This window comes from Bos javanicus, chromosome 2 (assembly GCF_032452875.1).
Source record: "Bos javanicus breed banteng chromosome 2, ARS-OSU_banteng_1.0, whole genome shotgun sequence".
NCBI classification, from domain to species: Eukaryota; Metazoa; Chordata; class Mammalia; order Artiodactyla; family Bovidae; genus Bos; species Bos javanicus.
Genome location: NC_083869.1, coordinates 7,795,364 through 7,818,298, shown reverse-complemented (window position 1 = coordinate 7,818,298; position 22,935 = coordinate 7,795,364). Strand labels below are relative to the sequence as shown.

The 22,935-nt window shown below is 39.0% G+C and overlaps 1 pseudogene; it reads right to left on the bottom strand.

Annotated features, from left to right (window-relative positions):
- Window positions 1-2,902: 2,902 nt before the first annotated feature.
- The window catches only part of LOC133235333 (tigger transposable element-derived protein 1-like), a 92,436-nt pseudogene continuing 72,403 nt past the window's right edge, over window positions 2,903-22,935 (bottom strand).

The following is a 22,935-nucleotide window of genomic DNA, read 5'->3' as shown; positions in this document are numbered from 1 at the left end:
CAATTACAGACTCAGTCATTTGCAAAAACCTTTCTCCAGTTCCCAGAGGAGCTCAATCACACAACTCCCTGGTTGATACAAACTAACTGTACTCCAAATTCTAATTACACACAGATATACACACATACACACACACACACGCACATCATAAAGCATTAAATTCTAAACTTAGAATAGATGATGATTTCTGTTTTGTCTCGATTAAGCTATGTATCCTACTTTGCCACATAAGGCGCATAACAGGAAAGAAATGGGGGTAAGGATGTTTCCCTCAGGGACATCCATTTGGGTCTTTAAAGTCTCAGTGCTTATATTACAAACTACAGTCATCAAGACAGTATGGTACTGGCACAAAGACAGAAATATAGATCAATAGAACAAAACAGAAAGCCCAGAGATAGGGACACCTTATCTTTGATAAAAGAGGCAAGAATATACAATAGAGAAAAGACAATCTAACAAGTGGTGCTGGGAAAACTGGTCAACCACTTGTAAAAGAATGAAATTAGAACACTTTCTAACACCATACACAAAAATAAACTCAAAATGGATTAAAGATCTAAATGTGAAACCAGAAACCATAAAATTCCTAGAGGAAAACATAGGCAAAACACTCTCTGACATAAATCAATCACAACAGGATCCTCTATGACCCACCTCCCAGAGTAATGGAAATAAAAGCAAAAATAAACAAATGGGACCTAATTAAACTTAAAAGCTTTTGCACAATGAAGGAAACTATAAGTAAGGTGAAAAAGCCTTCAGAATGGGAGAAAATAATAGCAAATGAAGCAACTGACAAAGAATCTCAAAAATATACAAGCAACTCCTGCAGCTCAATTCCAGAAAAATAAGCGACCCAATAAAAAAATGGGCCAAAGAACTAAATAGACATTTCTCCAAAGAAGACATACAGATGGCTAACAAATACATGAAAAGATGCTCAACATCATTATCAGAGAAACGCAAATCAAAATCACAATGAGGTGAGAAGCCGGTCAGAATGGCTGCCATCAAAAAGTCCACAAACAATAAATGCTGGAAAGGGTGTGGAGAAAAGGGAACCCTCTTACACTGTTAGTGAGAATGCAAACTAGTACAGCCACTATGGAGAACAGTGTGGAGATTCCTTAAAAAACTGGAAATAGAACTGCCATACGACCCAGCAATCCCACTACTAGGCATACACACCAAGGAAACCAGAATTGAAAGAGATATATGTACCCCAATGTTCATTGCAGCACTGTTTATAATAGTCAGGACATGGAAGCAACCTAGATGTCCATCAGCAGATGAATGGATAAGAAAGCTGTGGTACATATACACAATGGAATATTACTCTGCCATTAAAAAGAATACATTTGAATCAGTTCTAATGAGGTGGATGAAACTGGAGCCTATTTACAGACTGAAGTAAGTCAGAAGGAAAAAGATCAATACAGTATATTAATGCAGTAATAATCAATACAGTATATATATGGACTTTAGAAAGATGGTAACAATGACCTTATATGAGAGACAGCAAAAGAGACACAGATGTAAAGAAGAGACTTTTGGACTCTGTGGGAGAAGGCAAAGGTGGGATGATTTGAGAGAATAGCATTGAGACATGTAATATGTGAAATAGATTGCCAGTCCAGATTCGATGCATGAGATGGGTTGCTCAGGGCTGGTGCATTGGCATGACCCTGAGGGATGGGATGGGGAGGGAGGTGGGAGGGGGTTTCAAGATGGGGAATACATGTACACCCGTGGCTGATTCATGTCAATGTATGGCAAAAGCCGCTACAGTATTGTGAAGCAGTTAGCCTCCAATTAAAATAAATATAATTTAAAAAAATAAAATAATTAAAAAAAAAAAAAAAGAATTCCAGTGCTAGGGAGCCTGACAATGTTCCTCATATGGGAAACCCCCCAGCTCTAGACTACTGTTGCAGAATAAGCCAGAAGCCTTCAGAAATATGGAAAAAAAAGGATGGATACTGCAGAGGCATGGAATGTTTGTTTTGTGGCTGGCATCATAGAACACAAGAACAAGAGGCATAGTACACACCCGATGGTGAAGATGCCAAAAGCCTCAAATTGGGGCATTACCCATCACCTGACTCTATGAAACTCAGGATTTAAACCCTTTCACCCCGCAAATTTTCAAGGGTAATCCCTGTAATTGAACCTCAGGATCTGGCAGTTGCTCTCCTTCTGTTTACAGAGCTGTTATTCCATCCCTGGCCTCAGTGTAAGAGAGAACACTGCGAGTACTCAGTCTCAGGAACCAGCATTCCAAATCAGACTTCTGCTGCCCTCGGCCCAGGTCAGAGCCCTGACAGAGCAGGCCTCCAGAGACATGCAGGCTGAGGAGTCTAAGGGAAAGGAGGATGTGTTCCGGGTGTACGCACCCTGACAGAGTGGGGATAGGAGCCTGGGCCGTGGTGACCTTGACTGAGGCCCTTTAATGCTCTCTCCAAGGCTGTGACATCTGGGTAAGGAAAGCAGGGTGTGGACGGGAAATGTTAGAGAAAATGCAGGATGCTTTTTTTCTTTTGAGAGTTTTAGATACTTTGCTTGAGAACACTGCACCGTGAAAGCCTAGGCCAGTCAGAGAACTGGCAGATAAAATTTGCTGTTTCTTTGTTCTTTGTGTCTGATGAGATGCAGCCCTCTAGAACTCTGCCTAGGCTCTGGCTTGTAAAATCTGGCTCTGCTTGGAGGGGTTTGCTATAGATAAAACGGGCGTCGACTGTTTAGGAAAAGCCCAGTGGGCTGATACTCCTTTCAAAATCCTTTATGTAATTCCTGGCCAAGACCACACCTCAAGGGAGGGCAGAGATCAAGAGGAATGGGCTCTCAGAGAACCAGATGCAACTCATTCTCGTGGACTTCCTGTGGGCATTAGGGCTGGCGGTCAAACTTCTGGAGACCTGGAAAGAATAGTGTCCTCATAAAGCTGTTTCCTGTGAATCTCCAAAAAGAAAGAAAAACGGAAAACAAAACAGAAGTCTGACATTCAGATTGTGAAAACTTTGTCTCCACTGAGGGGAGAGTGGAAAAGGGTAAAAGCCAGCCATCATTCCATTTCTGCATGTTAGATCATCTTTCTAATTTTCTTGAGAGCCAGCAAAATGGACCTTCAAGGTCTCATATTTTAACAGTTTCATGTTGATACAAAGGCAGTCAATAGTGATGGTTTTACAGATAGCACTTGGCAAAGATTCCAACTCAGATTCCCTAGGCACTGTTCTAGATTTGGAGTCAATGTCAGAGTGGGCAGGAGACTGTACGACTAAGAAGAATGCATAAAGCTCTAGGATTCCAGGCCCCTCTTCTGCTGTAGAACTTCCAGAGAGGCCAGGATGGAGCTCTTCATGACAGTGTATTCTAATGTATTTAATTTCCATTATAACATTTCAGCATGCTGCTGCTGCTGCTAAGTCGCTTCAGCCATGTCCAACTGTATGACCCCATAGACGGCAGCCCACCAGGCTCCCCTGTCCCTGGGATTCTCCAGGCAAGAATACTGGAGTGGGTTGCCATTTCCTTCTCCAATGCATGAAAGTGAAAAGTGAAAGTGAAGTTGCTCAGTCATGTCCGACCAGCGACCCCACAGACTGCAGCCTACCAAGTTCCTCCGTCCATGGGATTTTCCAGGCAAGAGTACTGGAGTGGGGTGCCATGCCCTTCTCCAAACATTTCAGCATAAATATTGCTAAATAGGTATAAAATTTAATCTCTACACTAGGGCAAGTTTCTTACTAGGGCAAATATCTATTCAGAATTTGATAGGTAACATTCTAAAAACCCTAATTACCACGCACCAGCAGGAGTTAACAGAGGAGCTTTAAATAACTCTATTTTAGTCTGCATTCCAGAATTGACTGTTTTTTCATACGAAATGGTAGAAATCCATGTGGATGGGCTAGAAATAATGGACAGGCATCTCAGTCCTTATGTAAATAGAAGGAATAATCTAGTTGAATTACATCCTGAGTTAAAATTTCAGTCTGTATGTCTACCTGCAAAGCCACATACAGATGACTCTACTCTGACTCTGATGAGAAGATTAGCAGAATCCTGCCCCTGAAATATTGTTGAATATGCCTCAAATGAATTTTTCATGCAAGGCACTTAGATAAGAATTCCTAAACATTAGAATTCACAGAGTTTATAGACCAGGATTATATAACTTTTCTGGGCCTGCTTGCAAATAAATTGGTATGGCAGAATTTGGTTTTAGATTACTTACATTGTATCTTATTATTGTTTTTGTTTGTTTTATTTAAAATTTAAAAAATTTACAAAACTGTGTTGATTTTTGTCATGTGCTGTGCTTAAAGCTCAGTAGTGTCCGACTCTTTGTGACCCCATGGACTGTAGCCCACCAGGCTCCTCTGTCCATGGGGATGCTCCAGGCAAGAATACTGGAGTGGGTTGCCATGCCCTCCTCCAGGGGATCTACCCAACCCTGGGATTGAACCCAGGTCTCCCACATTGCAGGTGGAATATTTACTGTCTGAACCATCAGGGAAGACCAATTTTTGTCATAAAACAATGCAAATCAGTCATAATGATACATATATCCCCTCACTCTCTAGCCTCCCTCCCCTCCCCCCATCCCATTCTTCCCTTAAAAGTTTTTGCACAGCAAAGGCAACAATAAACAAACTTAAAAGACAAACTTCAGAATGGGAGAAAATAATTGCAAATGAAACAACTGACAGAAGATCAATTTCCAGAATATATAAGGAGCTCATGCAGCTCATTATTAGGAAAAAGATGGTCCAAAGACCTAAGCAGACATTTCTCCAAAGAAGACATACAGATGGCCAGTAAACACATGAAAAGATGCTTAATATCACTAATTATCATTGTGTCTTATTATTTATAAGGCTCAGGATAGGGGTACAAATGGAGATCCATATGCCATAAATTTAAATATTTAAGATTATAAATCAAATCAACAAACTTTTTAAAATATTTTTTTACTTTTAATTGATTGATGGTTGGTTTACAATATTGGTTTGATTTCTGTCATACATCAACATAAATTAACCACAAGTGTACATATGTCCCCTCCCTCTTGAATCTCCCTCTCACTTCCCACAAATCAACAAACTTTTAAGTAATTTACATTCCATCTTTTTACCTTGACAACTCTGAAATGCTATTGATTGATACCACTAAGAGGAAGAATATAATCAATTAAGTTGCCTAAGCTGCCTCCTGCCTAGATCTATCGTTCAAATCCACAATACTTGACTTAATTTAGACAGCTCAAAGTTTGTGTAGACCTTTTAATGTTAACATTTCCTGTTGTTTGTTGTTTAGTCACTCAGCCATGTCCAACTCTTTGCGACCCCATGGACTGCAGCATGCCAGGCTTCCCTATCCTTCACCATCTTCCAGAGTTTGCTGAAACTCATGTCCATTGAGTCGGTGATGCTATCCCACCATCTCATCCTCTGTCGTCCCCATCTCCTACTGACTTCAGTCTTTCCCAGAATCAGGATCTTTTCCAATAAGTCAATTCTTTGCATCAGGTAGCCAAAATATTGGAGCTTCAGCTTTAGCATCAGTCCTTCCAATGAATGTTCGGGACTGGTTTCCTTTAGGATGAACTGGTTGGATCTCCTTGCCGTCCAAGGTGCTCAGGAGTCTTCTCCAACACCACAGTTCAAAGGCATCAGTTCTTCGGCTCTCAGCCTTTTTTTTCCAGAAGGCTTTTAGTAGCCAGGTATAGTATACTTCTAAAAATGATATAATGATCATAATTTTGGAGGATTATTTTCAATGAAATTGTATGTATTTGGCTGAGTTATTCAGAAAATAAATAGACACTGAAGGTAAATAAGTAATAGTAAATTTCTAATATTTAATGATCAGTAATTAAATGTACATTTGTATCGTATATGTACATAGTAAAAAATGTTTGTTTTACACTCAATTGAAGTTTCTAGACATTAAAAATATGGTATTAGTGTTGCCTGCTTGTTTCACAATTGTTTAAATTTGTTATTTTGTTCTTAATTTTATTAAAACATGCTTGGGATGCTTTGTAAATTGATGCAAATATTCTAGTATTGTTAAAGGACAAAGGTTATGTTTTGGAAGAAGCATCTTGCTTTATTATTGTCTTCTCTGAAATTTTCATGTTACTTGAATTTATTTCCTATAATGTAAGATTTTTATTCCATGCAAATGGAAAATGCAAATGCAAAAGAGAGAAAGACATCTTGTCCTAAGTTTTATTAGTCAACTCTTTTTTTCCTTGACTTTTCTCTGCAAACATTCACCTAATTATGTGCAGAACATTGTGCTGGGTATTTGAGGTGATTAAAAGATTAGTAAGATACAACTCTTGCCCTTAGAATTGTGCATATCTAAAAAAGTAAGACAAAATCTGCACCTTGTATTAACGAAAGTATATTGTGGACGTATCTACATATCAGACTCATATGGACAAGGAAAACTCTTTTGTGTATACTTGTGTATATTCTCAGAGAAAACAGAGTTTGGAATTCAATATCAGTTCAGTCGCTCAGTTGTGTCCAACTCTTTGCGACACCATGAATCGAAGCACGCCAGGCCTCCATGTCCATCACCAACTCCCGGAGTTCACTCAGACTCACATCCACTGAGTCGGTGATGCCATCCAGCCATCTCATCCTCTGTCGTCCCCTTTTCCTCCTGCCCCCAATGCCTCCTAGCATCAGAGTCTTTTCCAATGAGTCAACTCTTCGCATGAGGTGGCCAAAGTACTGGAGTTTCAGCTTTAGCATCATTCCTTCCAAATAACACCCAGGGCTGATCTCCTTTAGAATGGGCTGGTTGGATCTCCTTGCAGTCCAAGGGATTCTCAAGAGTCTTCTCCAACACCACAGTTCAAAAGCATCAGTTCTTTGGTGCTCAGCTTTCTTCACAGTCCAACTCTCACATCCATACATGACCACTGGAAAAAACAATATAAGCAACACAAATAATAAAGCAATGTTTTATGATATTCATAAAATTTAAACTAATTGCTACTATGTATCTAATGGGGAGAAGGCAATGGCAACCCACTCCAGTACTCTTGCCTGGAAAATCCCATGGACGGAGGAGCCTGGTTGGCTGCAGTCCATGGGGTCGCTAAGAGTCGGGCACGACTGAGCGACTTCACTTTCACTTTTCACTTTCATGCATTGGAGAAGGAAATGGCAACCCACTCCAGTGTTCCTGCCTGGAGAATCCCAGGGACGGGGGAGCCTGGTGGGCTGCCATCTCTGGGGTCGCACAGAGTCGGACACGACTGAAGCGACTTAGCAGCAGCAACAACAGTAGCAGCATGTATCTAATGAAGTTTAATTTTGGGATTTCATTAGCTCTAATACTCATGCAGTTAAAACTCATAAATATTCTAGAGAATTATAAGAGTTAATTCCCTTATAAAGAGCAAACTAGGGAATTCCCTAGCAGTCCAGTGGTTAGAACTCTGCCTTTTCTTTGCCACGGGCACAGGTTCAATCCTTGGTTATGGAACAAAAATCTTACAAGCTCCACGGTATGGCCAAAATAAAGAAAGAGCAAATTATTATAAACATTATCACAAGCAGGTAAACCCCACTTTTCTTAAATTTCTTTTTACCTAATGTTGAAAGTTGAAAGTGAATGTTGCTCAGTCGTGTCTGACTCTTTGTGACCCCATGGACTTATACAGTGATGGAATTCTCCAGGCCAGAATACTGAGTGGGTAGACTTTCCCTCCTCCTGGGGATCTTCCCAACCCAGGGATTGAACCCAGGTCTCCCAGATTGCAGGCAGATCATTTACCAGCTGAGCCACAAGGGAAGCCTTACTTAATGTAATTTAACTCTATTTTGCCTTTCTTTTATGCTTTTAGCCACAAATTAAAATCTTTATCCATCTGTTCATATGAAAATTTTTATTTGAATAAATGTTCTTCTGTATAGCTTTTACAAATCTCTATTTCATTTAATTTTCATCTCTCTTCAAATCAATTGAGCTGAGTATTAGTAGCCCTTAATAATGTGCTCTGGATATACAGATCTCTAGCCAAGATCTTCTAACCAAAGCTAGAACAATTACTTGCTTCCAGACTTTTGAAAGAATGCACATCCAAGTTTAAGGTACACAGTCTGTAAGGAGATACACAAAAGTCAGATGAACTGTTGAATCTGCAACTGACTTCAGCCAAATCACTTTTGATTTTATAAAATAAGTCAACTAAAGAAAATTGGATTAAATAGTGTGGCACAATTATTTACTTACAGTTATTTTCAGTAGTAGTTTATAGTCATCGTAATGGTTAATTTTATGTTAACTTGATTGAGGTAAAGGATGCACAAAGAGCAACTAAAAATTATTTCTAGTAGTATCATTAAAGGTGTTTCCTGAAGAGATTAGCACTTGATCAGTGGACTAAAGTAGATTGCCCCCACCAATCCACTGAGGATCTGAATAGAATAAAAAGGCAGAGGAAGGGTAAATTTGCTCTCTCTACTTGAATGGGACATCCAGTTCCTTCTGCCCAAGTACATCAGTGCTCCCAGTTCTAGGCCTTTTGACTAGGGCTGGGACTATTTTTGCTGTGCCAATGGCTACCCTGGCTCGGACTGGAATTACATCAGCTTCCCTAGGCTGACAGCTTGCAAAAGGCAGATGGTGGGCCTCTCAGCCTCCATAATTCTGTGAGCCAATTCCTCACAATAAATAAAGATATATATATATCTTTTCACATCTTGTTGATTCTGCTTCTGTGGAGAATCCTAATACTTTCATCACTATTATTTCAGGTACTTGTTTGATATTCATTTATTGAAACCCCAAGTGTGTGTTTGGCCCAGGAGTTACAAAATAAGAGTTCTGTTATAGGGAACTTTGGCCAGACTTGTAACTATGCAGAAACGCATGCTGTTCACCAAAAAAAAAAAAAAAAAAAAAATTACCTCACGTTACTTAAGAATTATAAGATAAAAGCATAAGCACAGACTTATGAAATGCATTTCAGTTCTGTCGCTCAGTCGTGTCCTACTCTTGCAACCCCATGGACTGAAGAAAACCAGGCTACTACTTACTATATTGCAACCAATGCACACTTTTACACATTTTAAGTAATCATAAATGTGGGCAGAGATCAGTGTTAAAGGTCCCTTCATTCTTGCTGTGACAAGCCTTGAGAGCCAAGCTTCTCTAAATGTATTTGCTCTTCCTTGGGCTTTATTCAGACTTGCCAGTTTGTTTTTTTCTAACCTCCAAATATACTTCAGCTAAAATGTGGCAATTTTCAGTATTTATTAATATAAATAGTATTAATCAAGGCTCTTAAAAGTAGTTATTCAAAAGCAGAAATTTTAGTTTGTTTAAAAATAATATTGCCATACATTTGGATCATTCTAAAGTTTATCAAATTTTTTCACATAAATTAAATTGTGGTCCTTTGGATGGAAATGATTGGAGAAATGATGCTCTCTTGTGTGTTGTCTGAGTTCAGGAATCTCTGTATTCAGAAACTCTACAGCCTTAGAAGAGCTCAGTGTTTTGGCAGAGAGCCATATGGCCCCCACCTCATATATCTTACAGAGAATTTGGCTCTGTATTTTAAGTGCAGCACACTTAAAATCTCAGGAACACAGTTTTCTTAGTACATGCAAAGATAAAAATACAGCTGGACACACGGGTTAAAATTTCCTTTGGGGAAAACGTGTGATTTATTTCCAAAGACACAAACCTGAACTATGGCCATTTCACAATATTATGGAAAGGTCCTGTTTTTCCCCGTCTTTGCAGAGGACTGACTACCCACTATTTGACCTTGCAGACTTTCCACTGTAGCTAACAATCTTGGTTTCACCTTAGTGCTTCACCTCTACTTACTTCAAGTTTTAATACAATTTTCTTCTACTTAAATAAGGGATGGGAAGGTGAAGAAAGATGTGATGACAGAAAAAGATGATGCAATCTAATTTAGAGGCTTCTCTCACTACCTGAAATGTCGCTTCTCGGTGAAGGCTGTTTTAATGATTCAAGCATGCTGTAAGGTAATTTTTCAACCTAACTTATGTAATATTGTGACTCTTCCATCCAAAACAGTGGACAGTTAGTGGCAATCCTGAAGAAAGAGGTCATGCTTTAGGAAAGAAGAGATTGAACTTATTTAGTGGACAAAATATTACTGGGGGTAGGTCACCATCCCATCTTGCATTAAGGATAATTTCTGAAGGAATAGAATGGGATTGATAGTAAAAATTTGACACCAAACATGTACTACTGTCTCTTCATTCACCAACAGGTACTTACCGACTATGAACTACGTGACTGTCTATGTGCCAGGACCTGGGAGTTCCACGGGGACTACAGATAAGACTCTGTGCTTATAGTGATGAAACCTCGTGTACCTTGTTGGGAGAGAGAGAAAATGAACATAAATTAATTACATTGCTTCGGATAGTGGTAAATATTATGGAGAAATTAAATCACTACAAGACACAGGGTGACACTGGTGATCGAGGAGCAACCGAGGGTGGAAAGTAGCAAATAATGAGAAGAATCGTAGGAGACGAGGCTGGAGAGGGGGGCAAGGGCCTGATGGCCAGCGTTTAATATATTTAAATATAGATCTATGACTAAAATAAATGTGGGAACAACGATGAAAGCACGATGCATAAATATTAGGATACTAACAAAATAGAAATAATTCAAATAAAAATTATAGAATATGAGAAAGAGACGGAAGACAGTAGAATAAGCTCACCGATTGCACAGACAATAATGGAAATCATCAATAATTAACAACCAAGTCAGTAAAATATTAAATATGTAAAACAATGGCCTAATGCCATTTAAAGAGGATACATGAACTAGAACAGAAAAGGAAAACTTCTGTGTATACCAAAAGAAAAATCAAAAGATGTAAGAGAAAAGAGAATACAAGATGCGGAGAAATAAACACAGCAAATATGCAATGGTGTTCATAAATTATGACAAAATAACATGGTAGAAATTAATTCAAACCTAATATTGCATCAACATAGGTGAAAGTGAAAGTCACTCAGTCATATCTGACTCTTTCGAACCCCATGGACCATACAGTACATAGAATTCTCCAGGCCAGATTACTGGAGTGGCTAGCTTTCCCTTCTCCATCGGATCTCACCAACCCAGAGACTGAACCCAGATATCCTGAATTGCAGGCAGATTCTTTACCATCTGAGCCACAGGGGAAGCACTCAATATAGGTGAGTGGAGTTAATTCGTATTTTAAAAGAAAAGCATTTTCAGTTTGGATCTAAAAGCAAAACTAAATGCTAAGACACTCTTTAGGTTAAAAATTAAGGGAAGGGTGATGGCTCAGATAGTAAAGAATCTGCTTGCAATGCGGGAGATCTGGGTTTAATTTCTGGGTCAGCAAGATACCCTGGAGAAAGGAATGGCTACCCAATCCAATATTCTTGCCTGGAGAATTCCATGGACAGAGTAACCTGGTGAGCTACAGTCCATGGGATAGCAGAGTGTCAGACACAACTGAGCAACTACCATTACTATTACTACTAAATGTACAAAACACTAGACAGATGGAAAACACTTGTCATCCTAATATAAAAAAAAAAAAGGAGAATTCAATGTGGAAAAGGATACTTTCAATGCAAACTATTATAATTTGTAATGATTATATTATACATATTATTGAACCAAAAGAACGTAGTGGCTATCTTTACATGTTAAAAGGTATAGGAGAGTCAAGAAGATGTATATAGAATCACACCAAGAATAAGACACTCCTAATCAATATAAGAGGGCAAATTGACAAAAAATAAGTAGAGCTGTAAAAGACAAATCAATGTAATAAGTTGTATTTTATAAACATATATATTTTTTTACACATGAAATTTGTCCTCTGATCATAAAGAAGGCATTTGCTTCTCAACTGTATATGGAATATTACAAAACTTGATAAAATATTAGGTTCTAAATATGCATCAGTAAGTTCCATGGGATAGAAACATTTTAATCAACAGTATTTGATCATAGTAGAGTACATATTATTTTTTAAATGTTATAAAGGCTCTTCCATATAGAAATTAATTAAAATGTTATATTAAATAAATCTGTCAGTGAGAGAAAATAATTGTTGGATATTAAACTTCTAAAAGACAATGATAATGTAAACACTACCCATAAGAATTTAAAGTATATTTAAAGTAGTCACAAAAGAAGAGTTTCTGGCACTAAACACCAGTAAGAATTAGGAAATAAAAATAAATGAATAAATTCTCAAATCAGAAGCTAAAAAAGGGACAACACATAAATAAATAGAAAACAAGGAAATAATAAGTATATAAACAGAAATCAAGACAGTAAAATAATTTTAAAGTGTATTCAAAATGATATATGTTTTTAAAAATTCAAAATGGAGAATTTACAAGAGGGAAACTGCAAGTAAATAAATTTACAAAATGATAAATAATAGTGAACATAAACATTGAAACAGAAGGGAAACAAGTGGGATTTATACAAACAGATTTGAAAACCTGGATGAAATGGGTAATTTACTAGGAAAATAGTCTACCAAATTGGACCCCATTAGATATGAAAAGCTTAAGCAGACTGTATCAATCTAGGTCCATTTAGCATGATCTTAGCAATGTCAGAGAACAGCACTGTGCCTTGTAGAATACAAAGGCAATCAAAGTCCCTGAAGATTAGATTATGACACAGGAGTGAAATAGGATATAGCCTTGGTTGCGGTATGACCATCAAGCTATATTGCCAATCTGACCAGCTGAAAGCAAAATGTTTATGAAAGTGTAGAGAAAAGGGCCTAGATTTCTAAAAAGGAAGACCACCAGTTAGTCCTGCAGGTGCCTGAAGTAGCACACATTAATTTCCCAACAAGATCATTTGTTTAAGTTAGAACATTAATTGGGAAGAAGCAGGATCTTGAATATTGGGATAGAGACACAAATGGAAAGAAGGAATTTAATGATGTAAATTAATCATTTTCTTTCCCCAATTTCTCCAGAGCACTTATAACCTGTCTACCAGCCCTACGATACTTCTTATTTTCAGTAAGGTGTTCTATCAGAGCAAATACTTAGTTACCCAAAGCCATTACTGGTATTGACATCAAATTACAGGCATTCACAGGTACTGTTTATCGACTTGTTTGCCATGATATGCAGTAAGCTAACTGTACCACCAGAATTAGTCATTAATGACTTTAAAGATAGCAAGAAACAGAAATAAAAAGGCTTCATAAACTGAAATCTATACCCACTTAGGGAGAAGGCAATGGTACCCCACCCCAGTACTCTTGCCTGGAAAATCCCATGGACAGAGGAGCCTGGTTGGCTGCAGTCCATGGGGTCGCTGAGGTTGGACACAACTGAGCGATTCCACTTTCACTCTTCACTTTCATGCATTGGAGAAGGAAATGGCAACCCACTCCAGTGTTCTTGCCTGGAGAATCCCAAGGACGGGGGAGCCTGGTGGGCTGTCATCTATGGGGTCACACAGAGTCGGACACGACTGAAGTGACTTAGCAGGAGCAGCAGCATACCCACTTAGAGGAAATAATGGAAGAGACAATCCCATATATAGTAAGAACAAAAAAAGCAATACATGAGTAAACCTAATAAAAATATACTCACTGTATATGAAGAGAAATAGAAATTCTTTGGAAGAGATAATAATGAAAAGATATCCTTGTCCTTGATTGTAACAACTCAACATCATAACAATGTCATTCAATTTATTATTATAGTTGTATCCCACTGAAAATATAAATACTCTTTTTTCTTTTACTATGTAAAGCAAACTCAACCTAGAGTTTACATAGCTCAATTATTATACTACAGTAAACATTGAAAGATAAAAGCTGTGAGCACTGAATAGCCAAAACAGATACTAAAATTTGCTAAAAATTCCCATACAAAAGCTGAGCAGGCATGAGTAGACAATCCAGTCTATGAAAGAAAAGATGAATTCCAAAAGTAGATTCATGTAAGTATGAAAATTTAGTGTTGGAAAAAAGTGGCATCTCAAGTCATTATGGCAAAAATAGACTCTTTAATAAATGCTTCTTGGGAAAATATTTATCCTTAAAAATAAAGCAAAGAAAAAAGACAGTAAGAAAAAAAGAAAGGAAGGGAGGAAGAAAGACAGTAATTTAGACTCCCAAAAATGTCCATATCCTAATCCCCAGAATCTGTAAATTTTGCCTTATTTGGAAAAAACGGACTTTGTAGATGCTCTCAAGTTAAGGATCTTGAGAAGGGAAGATTATCCTGGATTATCCATGTAGACCTGGCGCAATCACAAGGGTCATTACATGAGAGACACAGTAGTACTCCAAAATGAAAAATGCAATCTGATGGCGGAAGCGGAGACTGGAGTGATGTGGCTGAAAGCGAATGAATGCCAACATCCTCTGGGAGCTGGAAGAGGAAAGGAATGGATTTTCCCTTGGAGCCATCAGAAGGAATTGACTTTTTATTACCTTGATTAGCCCTATAAATACTCATTCTGTACACTGAACCAATACTGAAGGAGAACATATGCATATTTTTAAGACACTTAATTTTCTTACAGTCAAAATAAGAAACAAATATAAGAAGTATGGGTAAAAGGGTGAATTCTTCTATAACTCTTTATAGACAAGGTTTTTTCCTTTTTTTAATTATGAATCACGTTAGAATAATGGCCCCCAAAGATGTCCAGACTTAATCCCTGAAACTTGTCAATATGCTACCTTAAGTGACAGAAGGGACTTTGCAGATAATATAAAGGGTAAGAACTTTAAGATGGGAAAAATTCCCTGGCTTATCTAGGTAAATACAATATAATTACATAAATTCTTAAAAGCAGAGAATCTTTCTCAACTACATAAGAAGGAGATATGATACTAGAAGAAGAAAACATGAAGGAATCATACCCAACATTCTAGCTTTAAAAGCAGTGGAAGGGATCACAGCCAGAAGCTGGAGATGGAAGGAAAATGGATTCTCCCATACAGCTTTGAGAAACTAATGCTGTCTTATTGACCCTTTGATTGTACCGAGTAAGATCTACATCAGATTTCTGACTTACAGAGCTACAAAAAACAAAAAAAAACCTGTATTTTGATTATTTGTTGCAGCAGCAACAGAAAACACTCGTTGTTGTTCAGTCACTAAGTTGTGTCCCACTCTTTTCAATCCTATGAACTGCAGTACACCAGGCTCTTCTTTCCTTCACTACCTCTTGGAGTTTTCTCAATTTCATGTTCATGGAGTCGCTGATGCTATCTAACTATATCTCATTCTTTGCTGCTTCTTTCTCCTCTTGCCTTAGATCTTTCCCAGTATCGGGGTCTTTTCCAATGAAGAGTCTCTTTGCACAGGTGGCCAAAGGATTAGAGCTTCAGCATCAGTTCTTGCAATGAGTGTTCAGGGATGATTTCCTTTAGGATTGACTGGTTTGATGTTCTTGCAGTCCAGGGACCCTCAAGAATCTTCTCCCAGCACCCCAGTTTGAAAGCATTAATTCTTTGGTTCTTAGCCTTCTTTATGATCCAACTCTCACACCTGTACATCTGACTACTGGAAAAACCATAGCTTTGACTATATGGACCTTTGTTGGCAAAGTGACGTATTTGCTTTTTAATACACCATCTAGGTTTATTTTAGTTTTCCTTATAAGGAGCAAGCATCTTTTAATTTCATGGCTGCTGTCACCATCTGCAGTGATTTTGGAGTCCAATAAAATAAATCTGTCACTGTTTCCATTTTTTATCCTTCTATTTACTATGAAGTGATGGGACCAGATGCCATGATCTTAGTTTTTTGAATGTTGAGTTTTAAGCCAGCTTTTTCACTCTTCTTTTTAACCCTCATCAAGAGCCTCTTACTTCCTCTTCATTTTCTGCCATTCAGTTCAGTTCAGTCGCTCAGTCATGGCCGACTCTTTGTGACCCCATGAACCGCAGCAAGCCAGGCCTCCCTGTCCATCACCAACTCCCGGAGTCCACCCAAACCCATGTCCATTGAGTCGGTGACACCATCCAACCATCTCTTCCTCTGTCATCCCCTTCTCCTCCTGCCCTCTATCTTTCCCAGCATCAGGGTCTTTTCAAATGAGTCAGCTCTTTGTATTAGGTGGCCAAAGTATTGGAGTTTCAGCTTGAACATCAGTCCTATCAATGAACACCTAGGACTGATATCCTTTAGGATGGACTGGTTGGCTCTCCTTGCAGTCCAAGGGACTCTCAAGAGTCTTCTCCAACACCACAGTTCAAAAGCATCAATTCTTCGGCACTCAGCTTTCTTTCCAGTCCAACTCTCACATTCATACATGACCACAGGAAAAACCATAGCCTTGACTAGACGGACCTTTGTTGACAAAGTAATGTCTCTGCTTTTCAATACGCTGTCTAGGTTGGTTATAACTTTCCTTCCAATGAGTAAGCATCTTTTAATTTCATGGTTACAGTCACCATCTGCAGGGGGTTTTGAGCCCAGAAAAATAAATTCAGCCACTGTTTCCACTGTTTCCCATCTTTTTGCCATGAAGTGATGGGACCAGATGCCATGATCTTAGTTTTCTGAATGTTGAGTTTTAAGCCAACTTTTGAACTCTCCTCTTTCACTTTCATCAAGAGGCTTTTTAGCTCCTCTTCACTTTCTGCCATAAGGGTGGTGTCATCTGCATATCTGAGGTTATTGATATTTCTCCTGGAACTCTTGATTCCAGCTTGTGCTTCTTCCAGCCCAGCGTTTCTCATGATGTACTCTGCGTATAAGTTAAATAATCAGGGTGACAATATACAGCCTTATCGTATTCCTTTCCCAATTTTGAACCAGTCAGTTTTTCCATGTCAAGTTCTAACTGTTATTTCTTGACCAGCATACAGGTTTCTCAGGCTACCTGGTACATATGTAATACATAATTCTAAGGTGACCTGGTACATATGTAATTCATAATCCAGGTGACATAGAAGACTGACACAACTAGACTCATAAAAATTTAAAAAGTAAACTTGCTGCACATGACCAGGAACTTCAATAACCATATTAAACCGTACAAGAAAATATTTTAATATGTATCAGATATGAAGAGTTAAGATTCCTAACATGTGATGGGCTCTTACAATCTGAGGAAAACAAGACAAAAACCAAGTTACAAAAATAGGCAAAAGACAAAAGAGTTCAGGAAAGATATCTAATTAAGGATCTTAAATATAATAAGATGAAGGCAAAATAAACCTACATTGAGAGGACAGTTTCTGCTTCCAGAGAGATGAAATAGACATACTTTACTCTTTTTCTGTAAAACTGAATGCCCTGGTGTATGTGTGTCCTCAGTCGTGTCTGACTCTTTGCCACCCGATGGACTGTAGCCCACCAGGCTCCTCTGTCCATTGAATTTTTCAGGCAAGAATATTGAAGTAGTTTGCCATTTCCTCTTCCAGGGGATTTTCCCAATCCAGGGGTGGAACCCACTTCTCTTTCATCTTCTGCATTTACAAGTAGATTCTTTACCGTTGCCACCTGGGAAGCCCACGAAAGCCCTGGACATTATGCATAAAACATACGTAAGACTCAGAAGCGTTGAAAGATGGCTGACTGGCTAGGAGTCTCCAGATCCAAGAAAGAACACAGTAGTAAATTCCTTTGGCTTCCTTTTTGACTAATGTATCTCAGAGTTGGGGCTGAAAGAGCTGGTAACCCAGAAAAACAAATGCACACAGACAAAAATGATCCCAAAAAAACCTGTTCTCTGTAACCAAATTCCCAGAAAGGTGAAGTGTAGCAAAACAAACACTCTACTCAAGGTAAACATCACAGACAAAGCTGTGTCCTGACATTTCCCCAAGTCAGCAAATGTTGAAAGGAGAGCCTAGACTTCCACTGTTCCCAGGGGAGCCAAAGCTTCCACTTTCTACCTCCTGCAGTGAAGCATTTCAAGCCTTCTGTTGGGAAGGTATAAGAGACCTGGTAAGGAGCTAGAAGTGTCACCACTGGAGGTAAAGACTCCCCAACCTCAGGAGAGACTGATCAATTAGATAAATTGAACTTTTATCCTCCACCTGGAAGTGAAAAAGCCCTCCCCCATCCCCCACTAAGGTGGTATTAAAGGAGGCCTAGGGGAATCAGGAATTTCACCACCACCCAGCTCTAATAAGGCCCCACCCATCCCTGGTCTCAGTGGAGGTCTCAGTGTGTTGAGTAGTGATGAGTCCCCATCCCCCACCCCCACCCCCTGCCCCCACCCAGCAGCCTGGGAGGTATCAGTGAACTCTCATTCAGCAGTAATGAGGAGCATCCCACTCAGGTGTCAACAGAGCTGGAATACTAGAGCAGAGAGAAGCAAGCCAGCTAAAACAGAAAATTTAATAAGACATAGAAAGTTTAAGTAACATCATAGCATGATACCCAAACTTTCTAACTTTCAGTTATCATTAAGAATCAGGAAGATCTCAACCTCAAGGGGAAAACAAAGACAAATGGAAATGATAGGGGTAGTAAAATTATCTGACATCTAAAACAGCCGTCATAAAGAATGCTTCAATGAGAAATTATGAACACACGAGAAACAACCATAGTAGAAAGTCTCAGCACACAGATGTGAAATATTAAGAAGAATTTGAATGGTCGAAGTGTTAGCATTGAAAAATGTACCAGCTCAACAGCAGAATGGAGAGGAGAGAGGAAAGAATCAGTTAACTGGAAGATGTAAGAGCAGAATAGTAGAAAGAAAATGACATAAAAAGGAAGAAGCAGAGCCTCAGGCCTGTGTGAGAGGATAATAAAAGAACAAGTATTTTTTATGAAACACAAAGGAGAGGATAAAGAGGGGAGGGACTGGAAAAATATTCAAAGAATGGTTGAGAACTTCCCAATTTAGCAACAGACATAAAGATTCAGGTATGAAAAACTCAGCAAATAGCAAAGAATTTCACACAAAGAAACACCATAGGTGAAGTTCTAAAAGCTAAAGACAAAAATTCTTGAAAGCAGCAAGAAAAAAAATTGCCATTAGAGAAAAGAAATATGAATGACAGGGTATTTCTTTAGAAACTGTGGAGTCCAGAAGGAAACGGCAAAACATTTTTTCAAGTTCTGAAAGAACTGTCAAGAATTCCACATCTGACAAAAACGTCCTTGAGGAATTCAGGGGAAATTAAGACATTCTCAGAAGAACAAAACTGAGATTATTTGTGGTCAGTAGACCTTTATTAAAAGAATGACTAGGGGCCTCCCTGGTGGTCTGGTGGTTAAGATTCTGCAGGGGAATGCAGGGGGCACAGGCTCCATCCTGATCAGGGGACTGAGAGAGGTACTCTAATCAGAAAGTGAACGACAAAGAAATCTCGGATCATAGAAGGAAAAAATGAAGTTTAAAAAAAAAAATAAAGGGAAGTATGGTGGACTTTCTCTTGTTGAGTTTTCTAGATTATTTTTGATTATTGAAGAAAAATGTATAATATACTGAAAGTGATTCTCAATGAATGTAGAAGAAATATTAAAGGCAATTAAATTATAAATGTGTGAGCGTAAATGGATGTAAAGGGGGGAAGTTTTTATAATTTATGCAAACTAGTAATATTATGACATTAATAGACTGCGAAAAAGTTATTTTGTTGTTTAGTCACTCAGTCGTGTCTTACTCTTTTGCAACCCCATGGACTGTAGCCTGTCAGGCTCCTCTGTTTATGGGATTTTCCAGGAATACCACAATGGATTGCCATTTCCTTCTTCAGGCATCTTCTCAACTTAGGGATGGAACCCTTGTCTCCTGCATTGGCAAACAGATTCTTTACCAGTAAGCCACCACTTCCTTGGGTATTCTGTAGTGATAAAAGTGTCATAGCAACAAGAAAATATCACAATTCTAAAACAAACAAGAGAGCTGCCCAATATGTATAGCAAACCTGACAGAAAAGATAGAAAATTAAAGTTGGAGACTTCAACACCTGTGTCTCAACAAGAATTACTTGGACAGAAAGTCAACAGGAATACACAAGAATTTAAAAACACCATCAACCTGGCATGCTGCAGTCCATGGGGTCACAGAGTTGGACATGACTGAGCGACTGAACTGATTGAACTGATCAATCAACAGGATCAAATAAGATCCTGTTTTATAGACTATTTTATAGTCTATAAATTTTATAGACCATTCCTCCCATCAACAGTAGAATGCACCTTCTTTTCTAGTGTCTACAGAAGAGGAGCCTGGCTGGCTACAGAGTCAGATATTACTGAGCGAATAAGCAACAACAACAGAAGATTTATGGCCATAAAATAATATTCAAGAAACTTAAAAGAATTGATATCACACAAAGTATTTACCAGATCAGATCAGATCAGATCAGTCGCTCAGTCGTGTCCGACTCTTTGAGACCCCATGAATCGCAGCACGCCAGGCCTCCCTGTCCATCACCAACTCCCGGAGTTCACTGGGACTCACATCCATCGAGTCAGTGATACCATCCAGCCATCTCATCCTCTGTCGTCCCCTTCTCCTCTTGCCCCCAATCCCTCCCAGGATCAGAGTCTTTTCCAATGAGTCAACTCTTCGCATGACCAACCACTATAAAATCAAACCAGAAAGCAATAAGAAATAAGATGAAAAGCTCCAAACACTTGGAAAGTGAATAACATAAATAGCTATTTTGTTAAAATCTAATATTGGGAAATTGCAAAAAAATGGACTGAATGGAAATGAAAATACAATATGGCAAAATACGTGAGACATAGCTAAAGCAGCATTGAAAAGAAAATTTATAGCACTAGCATGCATACTGCTGCTGCAGCTTAGTCGCTTCCGTCATGTCTGACTCTGCGGGATGCTATGGACTATAACCAGGCTCTTCTATCCATGGAGTTCTCCAGGCAAGAATACTGGAATGGGTTGCCATGCCTACCTCCAGGGGATCTTCACAACCCAGAGATCAAACCCAGGTCTCCTGTACTGCTGGCAGATTCTTTACCACTGAGCCCTCCCCCCGCTCCCCCGGCCCCGCACCCCGCCCCACCCCCTCCCTGGCCCGGGAAGCCCAACATGCATACTACATATTAGAAAAGTAGAAAAGTCTCAAATCAATAATCCAAGTCCCTAGCTCAAGAACTTTGAATAGCAAAATAAACCCAATGCAAACATAATGAGGGAAAGGATAAAGGTAAAATTAGAAATCAATGAAACTGAGTGACTGAGCACACAGCACATGCTGGAGCAACTAGCTATGGGGCTCAGCTGGTAAAGAACCTGCCTGCAATGCAGGAGACCTGGGTTCAATCCCTGGGTTGGAAAGATCGCCTGGAGAAGGGAAAGGCTATCCACTCCAGTATTCTGGCCTGGAGAATCCCATGGACTAAAGAGTTGGACATGACTGAGTGACTTTCACTTTCAGAGGGGAAAAAGGTTTCCCAGGTGGTGCTAGTGGTAAAGAACCCGCCTGCCAATGCCTGCCAAGGTCTAAGGGGGCCATGGGTTGGATCTTTGAGTAGGGAAGATCCCCTGGAGGAAGGCATGGCAATTCACTCAAGTTTTCTTGCCTGGAGAATCCCATGGACAGAGGAGCCTGGCAGGCAGCAGTCCATAGGGTCACAAACAGTTGGACGTAACTGAAACGAATTCGCACACACACATACGCAGAGCGGGTAATACCCGACCTTTATCTGATACATTTTACAAAATATTAATTTCTCATACTTTGTACCTAGTCTTTCTTTTTCTCTTTCTCCTTTGCTGCCTTCCTCCTTTCTTTCCTACCTTGCTCCCTCCTTCACTCTCTTCTTCTCTAGGAGCATTCCTTTTGCTTGCATGCTCTTTTCTCTTACTTACCTCCCTCCTAGGTCCTCCCTCCACTTTTGTTTTATTAGTTTTCCTTTCCTCTCTTATTTTCCTGGTTGCCTCCAAAAATTATTTGGAGACACTTTCATATTAAACATTACACACAATAAGAATATTAGGGATACAAAATAATGGAAACTAAATGAAGCAATAACTTCATTAATAATAAATAATAAATTCATTAATAATAAATTAAATTATATTTGTGAGGATTTTAGGAGTTACAGCCTATGATAGTATCTAAAACTGACCCTAAATTTTCTGGGTTAGTATAAGAATAAAAGCTATACTAAGGTATATAGTTTTATTATCTAAAATATTAAAATGTATCTTAGCATATGAAAAGACATTTCCCCTGAAATTTACTTAGCAGAATATTTTTGCAATTGGGTGGGTTTGAGAAACTTTAGAGAATGAAGTGAACTTGACTTAAAAAAAATTTTTTTTTGGATGGAGCTATCTTTAACTAAAGTTATGCTTTATCACTAGCATTAATTCTAACATTTATCACTAACACATTTGAGGATCATTCCTGGATTATTCATTCCTTTAGTATAACTGTGGAATGGAGTGAACTGGGAATACACTCAAGCTGACTGCAGCTGCCTTGGCATTAAATTTGCAATTCCCAGTATTGACGAGCTTTCCAAGTATTTTCTACTCACAGTACTGTGAGAGTTCATAGAGAATGACCTTCCAAGTTCTTTACAGTTAGGGTTCTACTAATAATGGCTCACTACTCAAAGTGTGATTTGAGAATCAGCAGCAAGCATCATATAAGCTCAGAAAAAAATATACAGTCTCAGGCCCACCCTAGACCTACATTTTAAGAAGATTCCCCAGGTGACTCATATGTATATCAGATTTTTCTGCACATTCTTGCTGCTGCTGCTGCTGCTATGTTGCTTCAGTCATGTCCAACTCTGTGCGACCCCATAGATGGCAGCCCACCAGGCTCCCCTGTCCCTGGGATTCTCCCGGCAAGAGTACTGGAGTGGGTTGCCTTTGCCTTCTCTGCTTGGGGGCTCATAATTTAGGGACAGACCCGCTTGTTGCCAAACTGGTAGGAGGAAACTTCCACTTGTCTAGACTATTGTTAGGAAGAACAAA